Below are 5,696 nucleotides of genomic sequence, written 5' to 3' on the forward strand. Positions count from 1 at the left end.
GCCGCTCCACATTCAGGCAGCCCCGTGGGGAAAAGCCGACCCCGCGTCCAAACGGGGTCAGCGGCAGAAAGTGTCGGGCGCAGACGCAGCTGAGGCGCTCACCCTTCACAATCCGTTAATGATCCTTCCGCAGGTTCACCTACGGAAACCTTGTTACGACTTTTACTTCCTCTAAATGATCAAGTTTGGTCATCTTTCCAACAGACCGGCGCAACCGAAAGGCCGCGCCGGACATCGGTCCGAAGACCTCACTAAATCATTCAATCGGTAGTAGCGACGGGCGGTGTGTACAAAGGGCAGGGACGTAATCAACGCGAGCTTATGACTCGCGCTTACTGGGAATTCCTCGTTCAAGGGGAACAATTGCAAGCCCCTATCCCAATCACGAAAGAAGTTCCACGGGTTACCCAGTCTTTTCAGACAGGGATAAAGACACGCTGCTTCCTTCAGTGTAGCGCGCGTGCGGCCCCGGACATCTAAGGGCATCACAGACCTGTTATTGCTCTGTTTCGTGCGGCTAGGAGCCGCTTGTCCCTCTAAGAAGGTTGTAAGGTGCTGGGAACCCCGCACCTATTTAATAGGCTAGAGTCTCGTTCGTTATCGGAATTAACCAGACAAATCGCTCCACCAACTAAGAACGGCCATGCACCACCATCCACCGAATCAAGAAAGAGCTCTCAATCTGTCAATCCTCCCAGTGTCCGGGCCGGGTAAGTTTTCCCGTGTTGAGTCAAATTAAGCCGCAGGCTCCACTCCTGGTGGTGCCCTTCCGTCAATTCCTTTAAGTTTCAGCTTTGCAACCATACTTCCCCCGGAACCCAAATACTTTGGTTTCCCGGAAGCTGCCCGCCGAGTCATTTGAGTAACTCAGGCGGATCGCTGGTTGGCATCGTTTATGGTCAGAACTAGGGCGGTATCTGATCGCCTTCGAACCTCTGACTTTCGTTCTTGATCAATGAAAACATTCTTGGCAAATGCTTTCGCAGTAGTTCGTCTTGCGACGGTCCAAGAATTTCACCTCTAGCGCCGCAATACGAATGCCCCCGTCCGTCCCTCTTAATCATTACCTCGTATTCCAAAAACCAACAGAACAGAAACGAGGTCTTGTTCTATTATTCCATGCAAGTTTATTCAGGCGACTCGCCTGCGTTGAGCACTCTAATTTTTTCAAAGTAAAAGCACCGGCCATCTCGAGGCACACAATGAAGTGCACCAAGAAAGAACCGGCATGATGTTCAGTCCGAGCCGTCGCATCGGGTAGATGCACTACTCGTCTGGAACTGAGATCCAACTACGAGCTTTTTAACCGCAGCAGCTTTAGTATACGCTATTGGAGCTGGAATTACCGCGGCTGCTGGCACCAGACTTGCCCTCCAATTGATCCTCGTTAAAGGATTTAGAGTGTACTCATTTCAATTACGGGGCCTCAAAAGAGTCCCGTATTGTTATTTTTCGTCACTACCTCCCCGTGCCGGGAGTGGGTAATTTGCGCGCCTGCTGCCTTCCTTGGATGTGGTAGCCGTTTCTCAGGCTCCCTCTCCGGAATCGAACCCTGATTCTCCGTTACCCGTAACAACCATGGTAAGCAAGTAACCTACCATCGAAAGTTGATAAGGCAGACACTTGAAAGAAACGTCGCCGGCTCGTGGCCATGCGATCAGCACAAAGTTATCCAGAGTCACCACACAATACGGGCCGAAACCCGATCGATCTTGGTCTAATAAAAGCACCCGTTACCCAAAGGGCTCCAGGCTCACTGCATGTATTAGCTCTAGAATTGCCACAGTTATCCAAGTAGGAAGAAACGATCTAAGGAACCATAACTGATTTAATGAGCCATTCGCGGTTTCGCCTTATTTCGGCATGTACTTAGACATGCATGGCTTAATCTTTGAGACAAGCATATGATTACTGGCAGGATCAACCAGGTAATCGTTCGACTGCGCGTCCGTCCTCGCCCTCGGCGGGCCGGACGCAGTCTGTGTGCGGCGGAGGCCACCTTCAGGCGCCCCAACACGCTTATTTTGCACTCCGAGATGACGGCGTTCGAGCTCGCTACGGCACAACCTTCCCGAAAGACGAGTGGGAGCCGTGCGGCAAGAAGCACGTTCATGCTCGCTCTTTTTCGTTGCATCGACTCGGTCGCGCCGTGCGGGTTGCCCAAGCCCGCTGCACTGTCGGTGGACCGGCCGGAACTAGCAACGGAGCCGAGACTGCAAAGCCGCCAGACGACGGGTCACGCCCGCGTCTTCGGCGCTTTCGCATCTGAATCGCCCGAGGACGACACGGAACACACCTCGATATCGTGGTAAAACGGCACCGTCCGACAACCAGCCCCTAACGCATCAAGCGGATGAGGCTGCAGACGACTGCCGTGGATTCCCCTGGAGCAGACCCGAGGACACGCTTGACGAGGCCGAAGCCCGCCGCATATCAGACACCCGGTCGCTTTCGCGTACGCCGCTCACGAGAACCCCCACATAATAGCAGCGATAAGTACCCAGACCTCCTTGGGCCCTAATACGAGCGTACTCGAGAAAATTTCACCGCGGGTGTGCCCCGAAACGTGTGGCATGTTGAGCGTGCCACAAGTCTACGTCGCTCTCAAACCCGCCGAGGTCGTAGAATTTGCGACCCTACTCACGAAATTCCCACCGAGGATACGGCCGCAAACGTACCGCACCTTGGGTAGGCCACGAGTTTGTGCAACACTACGCTGACGGCACAGCACCGAGGTCGTGCGCGCACGCACGGGAAAATTCCGCCGCGGTTTCTGCCGAAAACGTGAGGCACCACGACTCTCCGCAAGTTCGCGTCGACTGCGAAAGACCGAAGTCGTGAACGACGTGTCCGCTACTCGCCGCCGACACGCTGGACACCAAACGTACAACGACTCGACGGCGTCGTAGAGGCCCACGACGCGGTTTTCCTTAACGACGTCTCGGCGTGGCACCGACAGGTTAGAACGGCCGACCAACGTTCCCTGTCCGCCGTTCGGCTCAGTCGAAGGGCTCGGCGACTTCGGCAACGCTGCGAAGCCGCACGGTGACGCACGCCATGTCCCCATTTTTTTTTTTCTTTCTGCGTCTGCCGGGGTGCCCCTATAATAGCAGCGATAAGCACCCAGACCGCCGTGGGTCGCTCGCCCCGGCTGACGTGGTTTTTCGTACTCCTGCGGCGGTCGCCGTCAAGCACGTCCAAATACGCTACTTTCGTGGGCGCATTCACGCTCTTTCGCTTCGCCGGAGTGCCAGCACTCACTCTGCCAAAAACGGCGAACATCCGAGCGGCGGTTCCCACTTTTGCGTCGGCGTCGCAAACCCCGCCCCGGCAGACGAGGTTTGCCGTACTCGTGCGACGGTGGCCGGCGGGCACGTCGAAAGACGCCGATATCGTGCGCGAATTGGCGCACCTTGGCTTCACCGGAGTGCCGCCACTGACTCCTCCAAAAACGGCGAAGATCCGAGCGGCGCTTCCCACTTTCGCATCGGCGTCCCGAACTCCGCCCCGGCTGACGCGGTTTACCGTACTCGTGCGACGGTCGCCGGCGAGCACGTGGAAAGACGCCGATATCGTGCCCGAATCGGCTCCGTTCGGCTTCGCCGGAGTGCCAGCACTGGCTCGGCGAAAGACGACGAACATCCGAGCGACGGTTCTCACTATTGCGTACGCGTCGCAAACCCCGCCCCGGCAGACGCACTTTGCCGTACTCGTGCGACGGTCGCCGGCGAGCACGTAGAAAGACGCCGATATCGTGCCGGAATCGGCCCCGTTTGGCTTCGCCGGAGTGCCAGCACTCACTCGGCCACAAACGGCGAACATCCGAGCGGCGGTTCCCACTTAGCCGTCGGCGTCCCGAACTCCGCCCCGGCAGACGCGGTTGCCGAGCTCGTGCGACTAGCGACCGCGAAGCCGTCTCGCGACGCCGCTTTCGTGCGCGGCTCCCACTGCGACCTGGGTCACCCGAGGTCGACGAGCAAAAAAGAATGTCGAAAAAAATTTTTTTTTTTTTTGCGTCTGCCGGGGTGCCCCTATAATAGCAGCGATAAGCACCCAGACCGCCATGGGTCGCTCGCCCCGGCTGACGTGGTTTTTCGTTTTCCTGCGGTGGTCGTCGTCAAGCACGTCCAAACACGCCACTTTCGTGGGCGCATTCGCGCTCTTTCGCTTCGCCGGAGTGCCAGCACTCACTCTGCCAAAAACGGCGAACATCCGAGCGGCGGTTCCCACTTTTGCGTCGGCGTCGCAAACCCCGCCCCGGCAGACGAGGTTTGCCGTACTCGTGCGACGGTGGCCGGCGGGCACGTCGAAAGACGCCGATATCGTGCGCGAATTGGCGCACCTTGGCTTCACCGGAGTGCCGCCACTGACTCCTCCAAAAACGGCGAAGATCCGAGCGGCGCTTCCCACTTTCGCATCGGCGTCCCGAACTCCGCCCCGGCTGACGCGGTTTACCGTACTCGTGCGACGGTCGCCGGCGAGCACGTGGAAAGACGCCGATATCGTGCCCGAATCGGCTCCGTTCGGCTTCGCCGGATTGCCAGCACTGGCTCGGCGAAAGACGACGAACATCCGAGCGACGGTTCTCACTATTGCGTACGCGTCGCAAACCCCGCCCCGGCAGACGCACTTTGCCGTACTCGTGCGACGGTCGCCGGCGAGCACGTAGAAAGACGCCGATATCGTGCCGGAATCGGCCCCGTTTGGCTTCGCCGGAGTGCCAGCACTCACTCGGCCACAAACGGCGAACATCCGAGCGGCGGTTCCCACTTAGCCGTCGGCGTCCCGAACTCCGCCCCGGCAGACGCGGTTGCCGAGCTCGTGCGACTAGCGACCGCGAAGCCGTCTCGCGACGCCGCTTTCGTGCGCGGCTCCCACTGCGACCTGGGTCACCCGAGGTCGACGAGCAAAAAAGAATGTCGAAAAAAATTTTTTTTTTTTTTTTGCGTCTGCCGGGGTGCCCCTATAATAGCAGCGATAAGCACCCAGACCGCCATGGGTCGCTCGCCCCGGCTGACGTGGTTTTTCGTTTTCCTGCGGTGGTCGTCGTCAAGCACGTCCAAACACGCCACTTTCGTGGGCGCATTCGCGCTCTTTCGCTTCGCCGGAGTGCCAGCACTCACTCTGCCAAAAACGGCGAACATCCTAGTGGCGGTTCCCACTTTTGCGTCGGCGTCGCCAACCCCGCCCCGGCATACGCGGTTTGCCGTACTCGTGCGGCGGTGGCCGGCGGGCACGTCGAAAGACACCGATATCGTGCGCGAGTCGATGCTTCTTGGTCTCGCAGGAGGGCCGCCACTCACTCCTGCAAAAACGGCGAAGATCCGAGCGGCGCTTCCCACTTTTTCGTCGGCGTCGCAAACCTCGCCCCGGCAGACGCGCTTTGCCGTACTCGTGCGACGGTCGCCGGCGAGCACGTCGAAATACGCCGATATCGTGCCCGAATCGGCCCCGTTTCGCTTCGCCGGAGTGCCAGCACTCGCTCGGCCAAAGACGACGAACATCCGAGCGACGGTTCCCACTATTGCGTACGCGTCGCGAACCCCGCCCCGGCAGACGCGGTTTGCCGTACTCGTGCGGCGGTGGCCGGCGGGCACGTCGAAAGACGCCGATATCGTGCACGAATTGGCGCTCCTTGGCTTCACCGGAGTGCCAGCACTCACTCGGCCAAAAACGGCGAACATCCGAGCAGCGGT

At 58.8% G+C, this 5,696-nt stretch overlaps 1 non-coding gene across 1 annotated transcript; it reads right to left on the bottom strand.

Moving 5' to 3' along the window:
• Window positions 1–116: 116 nt before the first annotated feature.
• LOC142793771 (small subunit ribosomal RNA) lies at window positions 117–1,931 on the bottom strand. Its single transcript, XR_012891809.1, has one exon. It is a non-coding gene; the product is annotated as a small subunit ribosomal RNA (ribosomal RNA).
• Window positions 1,932–5,696: the final 3,765 nt, after the last annotated feature.

This window comes from Rhipicephalus microplus, unplaced genomic scaffold (genome assembly GCF_043290135.1).
Source record: "Rhipicephalus microplus isolate Deutch F79 unplaced genomic scaffold, USDA_Rmic scaffold_329, whole genome shotgun sequence".
Classification (NCBI taxonomy): domain Eukaryota; kingdom Metazoa; phylum Arthropoda; class Arachnida; order Ixodida; family Ixodidae; genus Rhipicephalus; species Rhipicephalus microplus.